The following is a 19,831-nucleotide window of genomic DNA, read 5'->3' on the forward strand; positions in this document are numbered from 1 at the left end:
CCCAAAACCCATTAAGGTGTTTTAGGTGCCAAGCTTATGATCATGTTGCAGCAGTGTGTAGAAAGGAGATTCCTTAGATTGAGAAGTGTGCAAGGATGAGACAAAGGAATGTGTAGTATCTGGATATCTGGATATCATAAAGGTGAATGCACCAATTTGTAAGTCGCTTCTGGATAAGAGCATCTGCTAAATGACTTAAATGTAAATGTATCGGTTGAAAAAGTTGTGTGTGTTAACTGTAAGGGTAAACAGAAAGGAAAACGCCGAAGTTTGCTAAAAAGCTCCTGCTCCCAGGTGAATTTATTTATGACAACATTTTAGACCTTAGGTCTGTCAGGTATCCATCAATACCATTGATAAGTCACTTGAAGAACTAAGGGTCGAAACATTGTATTAATAAATATCACCTGGGAGCATGGAGCACTGCCCTTTCTGTTTTCGACGAGTTTGCCTAAACTCCAGCACCTCGCGGAAAGTACCTGGATGTGCATATGTTCTTCAGCTTTTGTAACTGTAAGGGGTACACACATGGTGCTGGAGATCCGAAGTGTCCAATGAAAAAAAAAAAAAGGCAGGTTGAGGTTGCCAGGATCAGAGTAGTACAGAAGGTGTCGTTATGCTGAGGCACTAAAGACAGTAGTAGAGGGAGATGGGTACAGGCGAGGGATCCTAAGAGACTCCTTGTGAATAAGCCAAGGCCAATAGTTAGCGTTCATAGCCATGGTTATCAACTCACCGCGGAAATGGAACTGTGGATATCACATAAAAATAGATGATGCGGGTGGCAGCTGCAGAAAAGCACCCGGGTGTATGAGATTTATGCAGAAGAGTTGGCCTGGTGTTGGATCAGATGGAATAGTGGTGAAAGGGTTTTAATGGGTGTAGTTTTTTTTTTTAAACGTAGTTCTTTATTTAACTAGGCAAGTCAGTTAAGAACAAATTCTTATTTGGCTAATGACGGCCTACCGAGGAACAGTGGGTTAACTGCCTTGTTCAGGGGCAGAAACGACATATTTTTACCTTGTCAGCTCGGGGATTCGATCAGTGTCTAACCTTTTCTTTTTTTCATTTTTTTTTCACCTTTATTTAACCAGGTAGGCCAGTTGAGAACAAGTTCTCATTTACAACTGCGACCTGGCCAAGATAAAGCAAAGCAGTCGCGACAAAAAACAACAACACAGAGTTACACATGGGATAAACAAATGTACAGTCTATGACAATAGAAAATCTATATACAGTGTTGTGCAAATGAGTAAGGAGGTAAGGCAATAAATATAGGCCAATAGTAGCGAAGTAATTACAATTTAGAAATTAGCACTGGAGTGATAGATGTGCAGATGAGGATGCAGAAGTCAGAAATACTGGTGTGCAAAAAAAGTAAATAAAAACAATATTCAACTACATCCCGCACCCAGGTTAGGCGGTAGGAGCAATTTTTCTTCCCTTTTCCCAGTCCTTTTTCCTTACCCTTTTTGTGCGCGCATCGTGTAATGAATTCACACTCCAGGAACAGTAGGCAGAAACATACGGCCAGGTAAGAGAACTACAGTAGATGATTAGGAAGGCTGCGACTGGCCTTACACTCCAGTACAGTTGGTGGCGCTATATGCGCCTTTCAGTTGGTTGCGATCAGCCAATACAAATGTATAGAAGAAGAACAATCCTTTCCCATATTGCAATGCGTCAATAATTTGATAATGTACCAAAATGGTGAGGGAGTTTGTATGTGTACATCAAACATTTGTTCATTTTGTATGGTGTACATGGTGATACATTTTTGTGTGTTGCAGTGGCTTTGTATTATGCAGTGTTTCCTGTAGGTAGCTAGAGCCGAAAACACAGACAGGAAACTGTGTTGGGCTCAAGGCCTTTGAGGGCTAGCACTGCCTAGCCTGCATTATTTTCAGTTGGCTAGTGAGCTACGAAGTAGCTATATGCTTATGGCCAACGTTAGCTAGCTGTGTTATTATATTGTTGTAGTTGATATTGGTAGTTAGGTAAAGGATGCAAAAATGCATCCCAGTAGACCATGATAACACCACTATGCAACAGTAACCTGTTGAAGTTAGCAAGACAAACAAGTAGCAAACTAGACAGGCAGGATATAAGCATGTTTTGTGACCACTCCGGACACTGGCCCAAGCAGAGACAGAGGAAATAATCTATGACCCAAGCATTAGTTTAAACAGTTACAGCCAACACGTTGAAAAAAAGATAAATGTGCACATTCAACTAGCTATGGCCTATTGACATGACGCACGATTATTTTTAGACACTGATCTACAAGGCACTGATGGTTCAATCATTCTGGAGGGCCATGATGTACGCAGACGATCCCGATTAAGCTGATATCCATGCCGCCTCAGAAGCAAGGCTGTTAACCACTCGCGAGGACCCTTAAGCAGACTGCCCTCCAAAACCCAGTTTCATGATGAAGGTAAGCATGATGGTGGCTTGAAGGAGAGAGAGAAGCACATCCAGAATTGCCATTCATGCCAGTTGTATTCCTTAATGTTTTAGAGGGCTTTGGGTCCAAGCAGGAAGATAGATTAGAGGCGCAAGTCTGGAGATGCGTTAGGCAACCAGAGGAGGTTCCCTGTGCCCCTGTTCTGGGACTACAAAGTAAGTGTCCATTCTCTATTTTTCTTTTTAAATCAAGGATTTACTCTAATTTGTTACGACCCAAAATAACAACTATCATGATGTTGCAGGCTGCATATTGTGTGTATTCTTTCAGAGACAGCTAAATGTGAAAATATTAGTTTTGTCTCTTTTCAGCTGAATCTGGTTGGCTAGAAGGACGACACGCCAGTTCATTTCTGTGAGATATGTGGCCTCTCCCATAAAGCTCTATGGACTGCATGGTAAGTTTATGTCTTCCTTCCCTCACTAGGAATATTTCTGCAAGTAACTATAATCCACATCTTTATTCATTCATTTTTATGCCTTGACACCACAGTAGGTTGGTGTGGCACCTAATTTGGGGAGGACAGGCTTGTGGTAATGACTGGTGCAAGAATCAGTGGAATTGGTATCAAAATACATTAAACACATGGTTTCCATGTGTCTGATGCCAATCCATCTACTCTGTTTCAGCCATGAATATGACGCCGTCCTCCCCTCACCAGCCTCCTGTGGCAGACGCTTGGGCGCTCATGTGTGCTAACAGTGTCCTCTTCCACAGATTCCCTGCAAGCATGTATTTTTGCTATGATTGTGCCCTGCTCCATGAGAAGAAGATGGAAAAAGATGTGTCCAGGGTAAATTGCCTCTCAAACCTTTGCCTTGATTATACTGTACAAGTTAAATTAGTTGCTGTAACTGTTCAGAGCCATCTCCTCACATTGTGAGTGCACAGTCTAGTCTCTCTGCTAAGTCTCAAAGCATGTGTTGATGTAATGCGTGTGTTGTCGCCTTCTGGCTCCACTTCCCTTTTGAAACCCTGAGATTAGTCTCACCCTATACAGCTGCACAGATCCGGTCCAGCGGATTGAGCAGTGCCCTCGCGGGGCCTCCTCTACATGTGCAGCATCGTTCCGGGCTGCAAAGCGACTTTCACTTGTCCCAAGCGCCGACCCGCAGGCCCATGTCGAACCACCGACACATAAGGGCAGCCAAGGCTGCAGGAGGGGGCATTCTACCATGCCCTAGAGCCCTTGCATCCACAACTGGCCTCAGAGCTCACCTGAGCCACTTTCGTCTGCTAACCACTGCCCCACCTGGCCAAAGGACACCTCCATACCCCCACAGCTGCAGGGACACGACCCCCTATGGCCAGCCCCCCCCGCCTCGGCCGTCAACCTCGAATTGGGTTCCTCTGGCCTCATCGTTCACTGGGTCAGGAGATGTTCCACATTGCCACGTTGACTACTCTTGCAAGCACAGCTTAACCTCCATCACTGTGCCCATTCAGGATGACTCTGAGGTCGCCCCTTCCCCAACCTACCCAGGGAATGCCCCTTCCACCCCATCAGGGGAGACTACCTGGCCAGCCCACCACCTGATGGCTCCACCCAGCAGCAGCACTACGGCCCACCCCCTCAGCCGCCACCACCTCGTGCCCCTATGCAGCACCTTCCTGGGGCCCCGATCGCCTCATCTGGTCTGCAACCCAGGTCCTCCCATGTCCTCAGGCCCTGCCTCCTGCATCACCCCACCACCTGGAACATCTTGGGCCCAGATGCACTCCCTACATGAACCACCCACCTTCACAGGCCCCCCTGCCCAACTTACGGTGGTCCTCCTTGTTTATACGCCCCCTCCCCACCACTGCAGTCGGCTCAGCAGGATTGGGGCACCTCAGCCCAGCCTTTAACCAGCCGGGGACTGGGCAGGGATGGGCCAGGCCCAGGGGCACTCACCAAATCCCGCGTGGCCTGTGTTGGCCAGATGCTGGTCACTCCCCAGCTCCCAGACCAGTCCGCTACCGCTCTTACTATCAGTAACCTCACCCCACAAAACCTGGTTCAGAGTTCAGACATTGTGTTGATTAGTTTAAATATGGAGCCTATGTGAGTGAGTGGAACTAATGAAAACCTGTAGACTCACGTCAGGTTTTCTGAACATCTCAATAGGTTTTTAGAAATCATTTCTATGTTTTTGAATCCTCATCAAATAAATTGTGAAAGACTGAACTTAATTTAATTTTTCTGGAAACCATCCTTATTCAGACACATGGAAATGTTATTTTGTAATTTTCAAGATTTACAATGCCTGGTGAATTTTCAATGGGCAAAATTTGATTAAATGTATGGTTACAAATGTGTTACAAAAATGATTTAATGTGTTTGGTAACATTTTGCTTGGAGGCATTGGCCATTCAATATTTTTGGGAGAGGCGTTAAACAAAATGAATCTACTGATGCTATGAAAATAATGATCAAAAATTACCTACCATTTCTGAAATGTGTGCAGCTGAGTTTTTTTACCAAATGTTATAACAATAAAGGTTGCATACCCCAGTTTGATCATGTTATTGTGGAGGACCTTGTATGGGCGTATATTTTACACTGTCGGAACTTTGGCCGGTTATGATTTTTCAAAGATGCCAATAAAATGCCAATGTTTGTTAGGTACAGGTCGGAACTAATGTTATAAAACACGCTTCCTTCGGCCTAACTATTGGAAGGACATTTCTTGAGCAATGATTGACCAGAAAGAAGCACGCTAGAAGAGCGCACGATAAAGTCGATATTTTGCTCCCAGCTTATGTAGCTAGCTACTGTAGTTTGATTGTTTATTGAACTACAGTTTAAGTGGCCCTGGTAAAGTCTCGCAAGTTGAAAATGACCACTTTAGTTCTTGATAACGGGCTTATTCGTAAGGTGGATACAGCCACGAAAAAGTCAGGTAACAACGTTACAAGCTATGATGCCTAGCTAACAAATATATGGATAAGCATACCGTTGTGCTTTTTATTGTTGGATGTTTAATAGAAAAAAATGCATCTATTATTGTGACCAATTTCAAGGGAATAATGAGATCGGATGGTTAAATCTTCAATCTGTAGATCGTTTTTCAACAAAACGGCAGCCCCGTCACTTGTTTTGGTATAGACAGGTTGGTTGTTCAGCAAACAACTATGAGGCAAAACAGACGGGATTGGCTTAGATTATTGACAACGTGTAAACTATATTTTCGTCTTCAATGTTTATATTAAACATAAATACATTTCCACAATAAGGTACTTGTCTCTCAAATACATCGTTACTTGTTGGTTAATAGTGTTTTTATCCATATTAGCATTGACGCCAAAAATCGGTCAGAACAAGACAGGATGGTATCAACAACCAAGATTAAAGTTGTTGCAACTAGTCACTTACGATTCTCCACATGGCAGTTTGTCATTGTTGGTAGCTATCTGGCCGTCCAGAATCACAACAACTCATGGATTTCTGCCCCATTGATGCGTACATCGTTTTCCTGTATTTGTCAAGCTAACCCATCTATACAGATGGGGCTAGGGCAATGAGCTACCTCTCAAATTCATAGGCTGTTCTCTGAAAGCTAGATGCAAGGACTGACACTTCATGACATGTACATGATATTTTGAAGCTTTATGTTCTTGTTGTTTGTAAACAATGGAGTAAATAAAACCTTTCATTTGGGTAATAGAGAAACAGTCGTACTAGCTCATGGGGCATTTTACTTATAATATTTTCAATAATCAATGGGAAAACCTCAATAATAAATCCTTATCTTTAAATGAGTATTTCCAAGTTTTACAACTTGATTTTAGATGGTTCCTCACCCTGAAAGTTGTTTTACGAGCCAGGAGAAATTGTTATGCGTGGTTCGGTTTCTTTAAACAGTTACTGCAAACCAGCCCTAACTTAAGCCACTGCAAGTTAAGATCAATGGAAGTGGTGTGGGCATGTAAAAAACTAATCTAAAGTTAAAATAAAAATGCCAAATCTGAAATTGAATTCACGTTTGTAGTGGCTAATATGAAAACCGAACCGTGATTACGGTTATCCTGGCCCATAGACTACTTGCAGGATGAGGACCCATCTAACATTAGATTGTAGATCCTAAACTACCTCTTTAATCGGCAGACCTCTTCGATTTCAAGCAGAGTGCTCTTGTTTCTCTTTTCATAAGCGTTATCCCAAATTGTCAGTTTCGCTCCAAGGCGTCAAGGTTGAAGACTTTTACCGTAACCAACTGGATGAAATCAAGGATCCCTCAGGACTTTTCTACATTCTCCCTTTCCAAGATGCGCACGTAATCTGGCCGTGTCTCCAGGGGTTGCGCTGCATCACGCCAGTAAATGATTCCTGGCTTGGCGGACAAAAGGGGCACCATCCGAAAGACTAAAATGATTTTTATAAGTCTGTTTGTTGCAGGGTTACCTTGTTAATTGGGATGTCAAAAGAAAAGTGTAGGATCACCTCTTTGGAAAGGGAAATGTTTAAGAGTGCTGTTGATCCACTGTGTGTTGTGATTAATGATTTTCCACAATTAGCCTGAATCACAAATGTTGTGTAAGTAACCTATGGAATTGAAGATAAGGTGGAGATTTGATAACAGTGGGAGAAGTTGCAATGTGTATGTGTTATGGCTGCAGGTGACTTTGCAGACACCAGTGTAGTGATCACAGAGCCCTACTTCTTCACCTCCATTTGGGAGTCCATGAATGAGATCCTGTTTGAGGAATACCAGTTTTAAGCAGCTCTCAGAATTAATGGTGAGTTCAATGTACTCAGTAAAGGACTTCCCCAGTGGCGAGAAGGCTTATTTGTATTTCAATTGTCTATGCTAGATCTAAGATATCTATATTGTGATCTTACACTGTGACTGAATGATAAAACAACCCAATGCAAGTTAAGTGTGATGATACAGACCTGGCTGTGATAATGGTAGAAAATATTCCTACTTGGCTGTGTGTCACGGATGTCCTCTTTGTTTCCAGCTGGTCCCTAGCTTACCGCTACTTCCAGGTGAACAACCAAGGAAAAACTATGCTGCGTAAATGTGGTGGACAGTGGCTTCTCCTTTCTTACATAGTCCTAAGGGGGAAGAAAATGAAGGATGGGATATGCAGGTTAACACTTGCTGTGTGTAAGCATTAACAGTGCAAAATGTTACCAAAAAGTACTATAATTTTCAAAAAGCACGTGCCACGACATGATTCAAAATAGGATAACACTCCACATGGGGGTCTTAAAAATACATATGGTATGAAATGTAGTAGCCTTGATTATTTATTTATTTTGTGCTGTGCCCTAGAAGCTAATGCGAAATGGTTCTGGGACTTAGCTATTAGCATGTTAACACTATTTGGAGTTGGTGTAGTTTCATTTGGTTTTCCTTGGTAGGATCAGCGTGAGGCAAGCTACTGACAATCATTTTGAAGGAGATTATTTCATATAGGTAAGATTGTCGTATCAAACTGACATTGAATATTATGTTCATAGTTTTCTACAACTTCTCCAATGTCACGTGTTTGTGCAGAATTGTAATTATTCTTAATTTTATTCCTTCCTCAACAGGCAGTTGCATGTCATGGATGAGACCCATGTGATCAATCAGGTGAAGAGAGGATGTGTGCTATGTATCCCAGGATTTCTACAAGGACATGGATATAGCACAGTAAGGACACATTTTCATTTTTATTAGACGTAGTCTCGCCTGCTAAACAAGACACAAGTCTTGTTTAGTATATGTGTGTATGTGCATTTCTTGGACAGTTTTTTTTATTTAACCTTTATTTAACTAGGCAAGTCAGTTAAGAACAAATTATTATTTACAACAATGGCCTGCGGGGAACAGTGGGTAACTGCCTTGCTCGGGGGCAGAGCGACAGATTTTACCTTGTCAGCCCGGGATTCGATCCAGCAACCTTTCGGTTACTGGCCCAATGCTCTAACCACTAGGCTACCTGCCTTTGAAACTTGTAGGCTACTATTTAATTGAAGCAGTTATGTCCAGTAGATGAGTGAGACATTGAGTGAGTGTTGATTTAAGGTGAGTGATCGCCTCTGTTTGCAGAGTTAAAAGGAACAACACAGTGATGAGAGATTATGTGCTGCAGATTCCAGCTCCATCAGTTTTTGCAAGGTATGGATTCTTCACACGCATTTATTTGACACTTTCTGTTCATTGGCATTAAACTCAGCTTAAAAATAAACATCCTCTCACTGTCAACTGCGTTTATTTTCAGCAAACTTAACATGTGTAAATATTTGTATGAACATAAACAGATTCAACAACTGAGACATAAACTGAACAAGTTCCACAGACATATGACTAACAGAAATGAATAATGTAAACCTGAACCAAGGGGTCAAAATCAAAAGTAACAGTCAGTGTGGCCACCAGCTGCATTAAGTACTGCAGTGCATCTCCTCCTCATGGACTGCACCAGATTTGCCAGTTCTTGCTGTGAGATGTTACTCTTCCACCACAAGGCCCCTGCATGTTTCGGACATTTCTTGGGGGAATGGGGCCTAGCCACTCACCCTCGATCCAACAGGTCCCAGGCGTGCTCAATGGGATTGAGATCTGGGCTCTTTGTTGGCCATGGCAGAACACTGGCATTTCCTGTCTTTGAATCATGCACAGGGCGAGCAGTATGGCTGGTGGCATTATCATGCTGGAGGTCATGTCAGGATGAGCTTGCTGGAAGGGTACCACATGAGGGAGGAGGATGTCTTCCTGCTTGGCACTTTAGCGTTGAGATTGCCTGTAATGACAACCAGCTCAGTCAGCTGATGCTTATGACACACCGCCCCAGACCATGGCCGGAACCTCCACCTCCGTCGATCCCGCTCAGAGTACAGGCCTTGGTGTTACGCTCATTCTTTTGGCGATAAACCACCGAATCCGACCATCACCCCTGGTGAGACAAAACTGTATTTCGTCAGTGAAGAGCACTTTTTGCCAGTCCTTGTCGTCCAGCGATGGTGGGTTTTTTGGTTTGTGCCCATAGGCGATGTTGTTGCCAGTGATTGTCTGGTGAGGACCTGCCTTCCCACAACAAGCCTACAAGCCCTCAGTCAGCCTCTCTCATATTGCAGAAAGTCTGAGGCGCTGATGGAGGGGATTTTATCCGTTCACAATTTTAATAACTGGGCAGTTATTTGTTGCCATTCTATACCTGTCACGCGAGTGTGATGTTCATATATGCCGATCCTGTGCGGGTGTTGTTGGTAGTCTGCCCTGCGAGGGCGATCAGCTGTCGTCCTGTCTCCTGGCCGCTGTCTTAGAGGTCTCACGAAATCACGGACATTGCAATTTAGTGCCTTGGCCACATCTGCAGTCCTCATGCCTCCTTGCAGCATGCCTTAGATTTGTATTCATGAATTGAGCAGGGACCCTGAGCATCTTTTCTTTTGTTGTTTTTCAAGTCAGTAGAAAGTCCTCTTTAATGTCCTAAGTTTTCATAACTGTGACCCTTAATTGTCTACCATCTGTAAGCTGTTAGTGTCTTAACGACATTCCACTGTTCCACAGGTGCATGTTCATTTGTTGTTTATGGTTCATTGAACAAGCATGGTAGACAGTATTTAAACCCATTACAATGGAGATTTGTGAAGTTATTTTGATTTTTACAAATTAATTTTTGAAAGACAGGATCTTGCTTGAAGAAAAGGGACGTTTATTTTTTTGCAGGTTTACATTACAATTTAAGGAGGGTTGTGGATGGAGTAGTCCCTGTTCTCTGACCATCTTCTGTGTCTCCCAGCCACAGAGGAGATGAATTTCACAGGGAAATACAAGACCGAGGAAAGCAGATCCTGCGCTTGGCCAATGAGAGGTTGCAGATCCCAGAGATGCTCTTTCACCCTCAGACATAGGCATCCATAGAGATAGGCATCCCTGAAAGCGCTAGTCAACTCCATCAACAACATGCCAGAGGTAGGAGAAAGAACAATCATCACACTTTCACTCACAGTCATACAAGAGATTGAACAGGTGAAAGAGAGGTGTCAATGAAATAAAATGACATTTCTCCTGTTTCCTTGTATAGAGATGCAGCCCCTTCTACAAGAACATTGTCCTCACTGGGGGTAACACATTGTTCCCAGGGTTCAGGAATCGGGTGTACAAGAGGTCCGCTCCTCACCCCCACCGACTTCCAGGTTTTCTGTGCTGCAGCCACCCAAGTGAGTGCACAGGCAGGGTCTATTTAGAGGCGTGAAGAAATAAACACTACGTTTGCAACTACTTTTCATGGCTTAACATTTTTATTTAGGGCCGTCTATCACCCGATTTGTAAATGGGCAACGTTACCTTTCTCTGTCCGTAGTCCAATCTCTACCCATGGGAGGCAAGCTCCTGGCAGAAAACCCAGACTTTGATGAGATGGTGGTCACTCGCGAGGACTATGAGGAGAATGGACATTTCATTTGTGAAGAAAGGATTTGATATCTAAAGGACTTTAGTTGTAATCATTTGTCTCACAAGGTCATTGGGCAGAGGATGGCTGGAAGTAACTACAGCAGATCCAACAATTACTTCTTTTTTTTTTTAAACTGAAAATGTAATTGGAATTTAGATTTCTAATGCTGTATTGAATCACAGGTAGTGTCCATCAAAAGGAGTGTAGAACTTACCAATTCATATTTAACACTGGGTTTGCTAGGCAAACCCTTAAAACCAAATTCTAACTCAATACAGTAACAAACCAACCCTAAAGCCCCTCACTCATCATTTAATTGCTCCAGTGGGTTTATTTGCTAAGTAAACACATTCCTCAGAGTCTCTTAGATGTTGATCATTATTTCCCCCTACTTACAGATTCAACTTTACTATCCAACTTTAGTAGGAATCAACTACTGTCTTGGGAGAAACTGATCTCCTGAAGGCGGGATCATGGATCACATCTGTGTCATAGAAGAACAGATATTGATTTCTATGAGGTCGAGTTCTAGAAAACTTTCTCTGCAGGAAAGGCTCGTTCTGAGCCCATTTGTTCAAATGTTACATCTGACACTTGACTAAAGTGGCTGTTATTTATTGACGATCATTATGAGACAACACATGTAAGAGGTCATGCATGCTTATTGACAAGATGCATTACAACCCGTATTGTGCATTATACCTGTTGGTGTAACAGGATGAATAACCATAGCAGAATAGGTGAAATCCAAATTGAGATTAGGCACTGGTGTCTTTAGTTATTTTTTTACATTTTACATTTAGTCATTTGTAGGCGCTCTTATCCAGAAGCGACTTACAAATTAATTGCATTCACCTTATAATATACAGTGGAATAACCACTTTTAATAGTGCATCTAAATCTTTTAAGGGGTTAGCAGGATTACTTTATCCTATCCTAGGTATTCCTTCCTTGAAGAGGAGGTGGGGTTTCAGGTGTCTCTGTTGATTGACTCCGCTGTCCTGGCGTCGTGAGGAGCTTGTTCCACCATTGGGGTGCCAGAGCAGCAGTTATGTGACTAAACTACTGTTGTAACAACAGACCTTGTGGAGTAAAGATGGCCAACAATTACTTATTGAGGAAAGCGAAGAAACAACTGTCTGCATTATATAGCGGCCTGAGGCATTATATATGCTGTTATTCTTTGATTAGGCTTATATTGTTACCTGTGCATACAGAAGGCACCAACATCTCTGTACTTTGTACCAAATGAAGCTAGGTGTAGCTGGTAGTATGATATCAGTTTCAACTCAACTGCAGAATAAATTGGTGGCTATGAGTGATCATGGAAATATGGCAGAAGTTTTGCATGCTTTCCAGTCATAGTAGAGTCCAACATTTTCAAAGAGGGACAAAGCATGTTTTTGTATTTTTGACATAGACACCAGCAATACAGTATAATGTTTGTAGGGAAGCAGGGAAAAAACTGTTCATGATTTGCTCAAGTTTCATATATGCATTACTCATGTCTGGAAAGGCAACCTGAGATTGCTCTTTTTCTCTGTGACAGGTTAAGCACTACCAGAAGTCAAGATTGTGCTTCTTGGCAGCAGAATCTCTGGCAAGTTCCTCTAGAAATACCATCGTGGGTATGTTAAATGTAGGCAAACAGTCAGTTGCACCAAAGCAGTCAGTTGCACTACCAGCTACACTGTATGGTGGTCACAGTAGTTGAAACGCAGACTGGAGCAGTGTTCCGACAGTGACCACTCCAAAATGGTTTAAAGAAGACATTCAACATAGCATTTGTCTGTGCCGTCCAGTGACATATGTATTCCTCCTGGTAATCCCAACGATGAGCCATTAAGAGAAGCTGATAAGAGCGCAGTGGAAGAACACATGGGTCTTTTCAGTGAGATGGTTTTGAGACATGTCATCATTCTGTTCACATATGGTGATGGCCTACAATAAATAACAATTGAGCAGCAGATTGAGGAGGGAAGTCCTCCAGTGGCTTGTTGCAAAATGTGAGCAGAGAAATATGTTCTTAGCAATATGCTCAAAGCGGAAAATAGGAAGTTGAATAACTTCTGGAGATAGCGAGGAAGAAACAGGTAAATAATAGCCACATTTATCTAAATGGTTAGTGTCAATAAAGAACCCTATTGCCACATGTTCTTTGTCAATTAGCATCTCAAGTCTCAAACACTGCTCTTGATAGTAACACTGAACTTTAATAAACAACGTATCGGCCTCACGGACTTCGTCAGAGCTTTTGAGGAAGGGCGAAGGCGATCGTAAGAAACGTGAGGATTCATTGTTACTATCAAAAACAGTGTGCGGTCTCCTTTCCCCTTCATCTTCGTTAAACAGTTACCATGCACCTGCAAAATTGCTCAGATGTGCGAGTCACTTTTGATTTTGGGTTCTGATATTTGGCAAAGCTGGTAAACAGGTACTGATGTAAGTTCTTATAAGGAAATGTGTGAAATTTTTCCTGGTGGCTGCCACAATGGGCCCATATCTAGATCCTGTTGTTGCTGCTTGCAACTACTGTATATTTGATCCCTGTACTCTTCTAGCTCGCCTAGCTACAATATCTGGTTTGAGTGTCTTTGAAGTCTGGTTTAGGTCGTCTGCCTCTCCAAGATTTGATAGCAAGCACGTGCCATCATAAAGCGAAATCAGAGAACCAATTATATTTTACCTAGCAGGAACAGACCAGCAGGAACCTCCAAATACAATTTTAGCTTTGAGAGACTCTGCGGCGTTACAGCAGCAACAACGTAACCATTACGTAGACTGACCGACTGTAAACATATACAGTATTAACGCTGATAAACATTTGACTTATAATCGAAATTACAGTGAGTTATAGCGGTGGCAGTGACAAGTACTCGTCCTCACTTATTTTTAAACGTTGGCGTAAATTAACAGTAGTTAGCTAGTCTAGTGTGTTCCTTAGATTTTGGCTAGAATAACACACGTCCGGTACTGTTAATGGCCTCCACTGGGAAACAGTCAAAGAAAACGAAGCATGCAGAAGACTCAACGACATAAAATCGTTTGAATTTCGCACTTGAGAGGACGAAAAGACAGGACTGAGTTGGTCGAGGGTTGACATCGAGAAGGTATGGCGAGATAACTAACGTTAGTTATGCAAAGGCAATTGGTTTTCTGACTCCATTGGCTAGCTAGCTAATTTACGTATGTGGTATTTTATCACCTTCATCTCTGCCAATGTCCATAGATGAAACTCCTGTTGTTGACAAGATGGCCAAAGAAAAGGTCATTTTGAAGAAGATGATCTAAAGTTGGATTAGGGTGGATTATAAGTTAGCTAACATAAACTAAGCTTCCTACCAGCAAACGTACCTTGCCAATCGTCAAAATTGAGCCTTCATCCTTTTAATTGTTTCTTGAATCATGGCATTCCCTAGGGAACAGGTACAAACCATGTTGGAGAGATTTGGGCAAGTTTATCACAATGTGATTTATTTTAGCTGGCCAATAGCTATATATTGAATACTCTAAAGTAACTGTTGGTTAAGGTTAGCAGTAACCAAGAGTATGAGGCTTATGCTATGTTCTTTAATAAATGTTTGTCTCAAATTAGTATGTGTTTCACCCAACTGATATAAGCAAAGCCATGCAGGCCAAGAGGGAACGTTTGAGACCTTCACCAAGAAGCTCACTGAAAGGGCAGCAATCCAGAAGCTGGAGCAGCTGTGGAATACCCAGTATGCTGAGGTAACAACACCGGGAGCCAGGTGTGTGAGGCAGTGTCCCTCCTTCACCTCAGCAACACCTCCTGGCGTGAATATAGGCTGTATCACAACTGGCAGTGGTTGGAGTCCGCAGGAAGTGGCACAATTTGCTGAGCGTCTTCCGGGTTTAGCGGTGTAGGCCATCATTGTAAATAAAAATTTGTTCTTAACTGACTTGCCTAGTTAAATAAAGGTTAAGTCAAAAAAAAAAAAAAATGTACACACAGATGGCGCCCAGTTTGTCCTTATGCATTCTTTGTTTGAGTGTTTTCTTTGTTCAGATGGAGCTGACTACAAAGGTACCAATCAAGTATACTTTAGACCTGAAAGTTTTGCTTTATTTCTCGTTAAAATCATTTGTATTCATTTTTGTATCGTTGCTTGCTCTTTGTGTCAATGTTGTTTTGGATCACCTTTGGAAACAATATGCATGCTCTCAAATCAAGCTCCCAGACTCCAGCAACAACAACAAAACTAAGAATATAGTGTGTTTGGGCGCATTATAGGAGTGCGTCAGTGACTACACATGGCGGGTAACATTTGATGTATTATCACTGTAGTGGCCAAAATCCTATCCCGAAACTGTTTATTGCCATTGGTTTACAACATTTATTAACCTACATCTGATGTTTGCTTTGCACTATGTCATTTTGTCTTGGGTAGCAGTGAAAACTGTTGACCACCAGGTGTTTTTTTGCAGGCAGAGAAGCTGACTCAGGAGTACTCTGTGGGTGTCATCTGTGCTGCATAATAAGGAGATGGATGCACAATCAGAGATCAGGAGGAAAAAATTGAATGTCGAATTTTTAATGTTCTGTATACTGATAATGCAACTATTTTGGGACTCACATACAGTATACAGCTGAAATATAACATTATCTTTTCCTCTGTAGAGGCTTGTTTACGTAACCAACAAAACATTCCAGCAGGCTAGAAGTGGTGCAAAACCAGAAACTGAAAACCATCAAGAGCTATACGAGCAGTTCATTAAGGCGAGTCCCAGATGACAGTTTCCTCTTTTATTTTAGGCAGGTGCAGAAACCACGGACACTGGTCATAGCTGGAATTCCATCGTACAGATGAGGAATTTTACACAACTTTTCACAAGTGTTTGCGATTTGCACATCAGTATGGTACTTAATTTTGCGTAGTGTCCTGGCATTTGCTAGATGACTTCCGTCAGGTTTTGTTTTCTGTATTTACTGAGGTCATCACGACACATGCTCACGGAGTACCAATTTCAAATTACGTGTCAACCTTTCGCTGCTGTTCTCCAACACACTATTGTACAAATCAAAACTACCTGTCAAATTGAAGTGCAAGAAAGCAGCTATTTGGAATGATTCAATTTTTCAAGCCAGATCTTTCTATCAAGTGAATGAAAATAGTGAAACTCTTGGGTTTGTCATATTCTCTTTTTAAGAACATGGAGGAGATGGAGAAAAGAGCCATGGGACCTTCTTGCAGGGGCCTGAGTGGAGCTGAAGAAGGAGATGGCAGTGTTGCAGAAGAAAGTTATGATGGACATATGAGTTACCATGTCAATCACATTTACAGCTTTTGAAAAATTGTACACTCATGACAAAATTATATTAGGTTCAATGGTATTGGTTTGAAGCTAGCAAACGGTCAAAATAATTAATGGAGAAAGTGACACCAGCTGTCATGACATTTTCATTAGATTATTTTCATGCCATGTAACGCCTGTCTGAGGTTATTCGAAGTAAATTGAAACCACTTATTAATTATGATGGAAGTTATGTTTCGTCCAACTCCTACTCATTTCTGGCTACTGCTGAGTTATGGCAAGAAGAATGGCAGGAGGAGATGGCTGCCGTTTTTCTGATTCAGCCAACCAATTGTTTTATGTGTGTGTATGTTTTTTTCCCGCGTTATTTGTAACTTATTTTGTACAATAAGTTTACTTCAGGCAGCCCGACAAGGCCCTCATCTCCCTGTCATTAGCAGGGCGAAGAGACGGAGTATGGGGACGAAGTGGGTGCCTTGAGATCCGTCGCCGGAGTACCTTCCCCATCGGTCCACATTAGCCAATGTACAATCAATCGATAATAAAATAGGCGAACTACGATCATGTATATCCTAACAGCGGCACATTAAACGTATTCTTATGTTTCACCGAGTGTGGCTGAACGACAGCACTGAATAACGCCCAGCTGAGCGGGTTTTTCGTTTTTGGCAGGATAGAACAATGACCTCCTGATAAGTTGAGGTGGCGTTCTATGTATTTTAGCAACAACAACTTATGCACAAGAAGTTAAGGGAAGAAATTTATATCTCACCTCCATCATCTGGGATGTGACAACGGTTCATCAAATCTCCCCATTTCTGCCCATTGTTTTTACTCAATTTTGCATTTTCAGCTGCATGTATGCCGTTGGTAAATCTTGACCTTTCTTGAGTTGGGCTCGGGATGGTCCAACTGTTGAGAATCTGAGTCTATGGTTGTTGTGGGGGAAAGGGGTTGCATGTGTATCCCTAGCTGTTATGAGGGTAAAGATGTTATGGACATTATAGGATGAAGATTCACAATAATTTGTTTGCTAATATAATAATTGCTTGCCATAATGTAATTTTGGTAATGGCGAGACTGGTGAGAAGTAAATCCTTTACATTAAGTACCTACATTACCACAAATATTAATAACTAATTATGGAAAATAAGCAAAGTTTTATATATAATTTGAATGGCTATATATAGTAATACAAATACAGTTGAAGTCAAGTTTATACACCTTAGCCAAATACATTTAAACTCAGTTTTCACAATTCCTGACATTTAATCCTTGTAAAGATTCCCTGTCTCAGGTCAGTTATGATCACCACTGTATTTTTTAAAATGTGAAATGTCAGAATAATAGTAAAGAATAAATTGTTTCAGCTTTTATTTCTTTCATAGCATTACCAGTTGGTGAGAAGTTTACATACTCAATTAAGTATTCGGTTGCATTGCCTTTAAATTGTTTAACTTGGGTCAAGCGTTTCCATTAACCTTGCAGCCTCTGTGGTTGGTGAATTTTGGCCCAATCCTCTGACAGAGCTGGTGTAACTGAATCAGGTTTGTAGGCCTCGCCTTGCACCACGCTTTTTCAGTTCTGCCCACAAGTTTTCCTACGGTTGAGGGTCAAAACTTTGTGATAGCCACTCCAATACACTTGACTTTGTTGTCCTTAAGCCATTTTCCACAACTTTGGAAGTATGCTTGAGATTCATTGTCCATTTGGAAGAACCATTTTAAATAGCTTTGCTTCCTGACTGATGTCGAGATGTTGCTTCAATATGCTCTTTTTCTACACGACATGATGTGCCTCATGATGCCATCTATTTTGTGGAGATCACCAGTCCTTCATGCAGCAAAGCACCCCCACAACATGTTCTGCCACCCCGTGCTTCACTGATTGGGATGGTGTTCTTGACTTGCAAGCTTCCCCCTTTTTCCTCCAAACATAACGATGGTCATTATGGCCAAACAGTTCTATTTTGTTTCATCCAGGCCAGGAACATTCTCCAAAAGTACGATCTTTGTGTTTATTGTGTCATAAGTTTACGACAATCGTCTGGCTTTTTATGGCGGTTTTGGAGCAGTGGCTATCTTCCTTGCTGAGTGGCCTTTCAGGTTATGTCGGCCTAGGACTCGTTTTACTTTGGATATGAATACTTTTATACCTGTTTCCTACAGGTCATTGCGGAAACCCTTTGCTGTTGTTCTGCCCTTTGCCTTTGCCACAGGATTGAATTGCGCTTTTCTCGCAAAGTCGTTTATCTCTGGAACAGAATGATCTTCCTTCCTGAGCGGTATGGCGGCTCGAGTCCCCATAGTGTTTTTGTTTGCGCCTGTGTTTGTACAGATGAAGACATGGTACGCCCAGGCGTTTGGAAATTGCTCCCCAGGATGAACCAGACTTTTGGTGGTCTACAATCTGAGGTCTTGGCTGATTTCTTTGATTTTCCCATGATGTCAAGCAAAGAGGCACAGTTGAAGGTAGGCCTTGAAAATTTCCCCTTCTGATAACCAGGCGAATCCATCTCTGCATGTCTGTCAGGCATATCAGTGTGGATGACGGATCACCAGCTCAGCTTGAACCTGTGCAAGGCGGAGCTGCTCTTCCTCCCCCGGGGAAGGACGCGATTTCCGCCCGATCTCGCCATCACGGTTGACAACTCCCCAACAATCTTATCCTCCCAGAGTGCAGAACTTAGCGAGTCCTGGACAACACCCTGTGGTTCTCCACTAACATCAAGCGGTGACCGATCCTGTGGGATTATGCTCTGCAGCATTCGCAGAGTACGGCCCTGCCTCACACAGGAAGCTGGCGCGGAGTCCCTGGCTCAGGCACTTGTCCATCTCCGTCTGGATTACTGCAACTCGCTGTTGGCTGGAGCTCCCTGCCTGTGCCATTAAACCCTACAAGCCATCCAGAACGCCCTTCCCGTCTGGTGTTCAACTTCCCAGGATCTCTCACGTCACCCGCTCCCTCCGCTCTCTCCACTGGCTTCAGTTTGAGGCTCACATCCGCTACAAGACCTTGGTGCTTGCCTACCCAGCCGTGAAGGGAACAGCACCCTCCATTACTTCGGGCTCCTGATCCACCTACGGCACTGCCGTTCATCCAACCCCTGGCCTGCTTAAGCCCCCTACTGCTCTGAGGGAAGCACAGTTTCCCCGCTCAGCCCAGTCAAGGCTTTGTTCGCTGCTCTGGCACCCCAATGGTGGAAAAAAGCTCACCACGCGCCAGGACAGGGAGTCCAATCACCACTGAACACCAGGGAACCCCACCTCTTTAGGAATACCTAGGATAGGATAAGTATATTCCACACCTTCTAACCCCCTTAAAAGATTTAGATGCACTGTTGGCAAGTGGTTTGTTCCACTGGATATCATAAAGGTGAATGCACCCAATTTGTAGAAAAAGTCGCTCTGGATAAGGCGTCTGCCTTTAAATGTGACTTAAATGTAAATGTGAAATACATAGACTGCCATAGGCTGCAGACCTCCTGTTGACTACCATATAATGTAATTACTATCAGAAGCTTCTAAACCTACATATCTCTTTCTGGAATTTCCAAGCTCTTTAAAGGCACAGTAAACTTAGTGTATGTAACCTTCTGATCCACTGGAATTGTGACACAGTGAATTATAAGTGAAATATTCTGTCTGTAAACAATTGTTGGGAAAATGACTTGTGTCATGAGCAAAGTAGATGTGTCCTAACTTGACTTGCCAA

The 19,831-nt window shown here is 42.6% G+C and overlaps 2 pseudogenes; both read left to right on the forward strand.

The window, feature by feature from the left end:
• Positions 1 to 1,697: 1,697 nt before the first annotated feature.
• Positions 1,698 to 4,315, forward strand: LOC123724577 (E3 ubiquitin-protein ligase Hakai-like; annotated as a pseudogene).
• A 970-nt stretch (positions 4,316 to 5,285) lies between these two features.
• On the forward strand, positions 5,286 to 10,869 carry LOC123724578 (actin-related protein 6-like; annotated as a pseudogene).
• The last annotated feature ends 8,962 nt before the right edge of the window (positions 10,870 to 19,831 follow it).

The sequence above is a fragment of the Salmo salar genome, chromosome ssa10, assembly GCF_905237065.1.
Source record: "Salmo salar chromosome ssa10, Ssal_v3.1, whole genome shotgun sequence".
Lineage (NCBI taxonomy): Eukaryota > Metazoa > Chordata > Actinopteri > Salmoniformes > Salmonidae > Salmo > Salmo salar.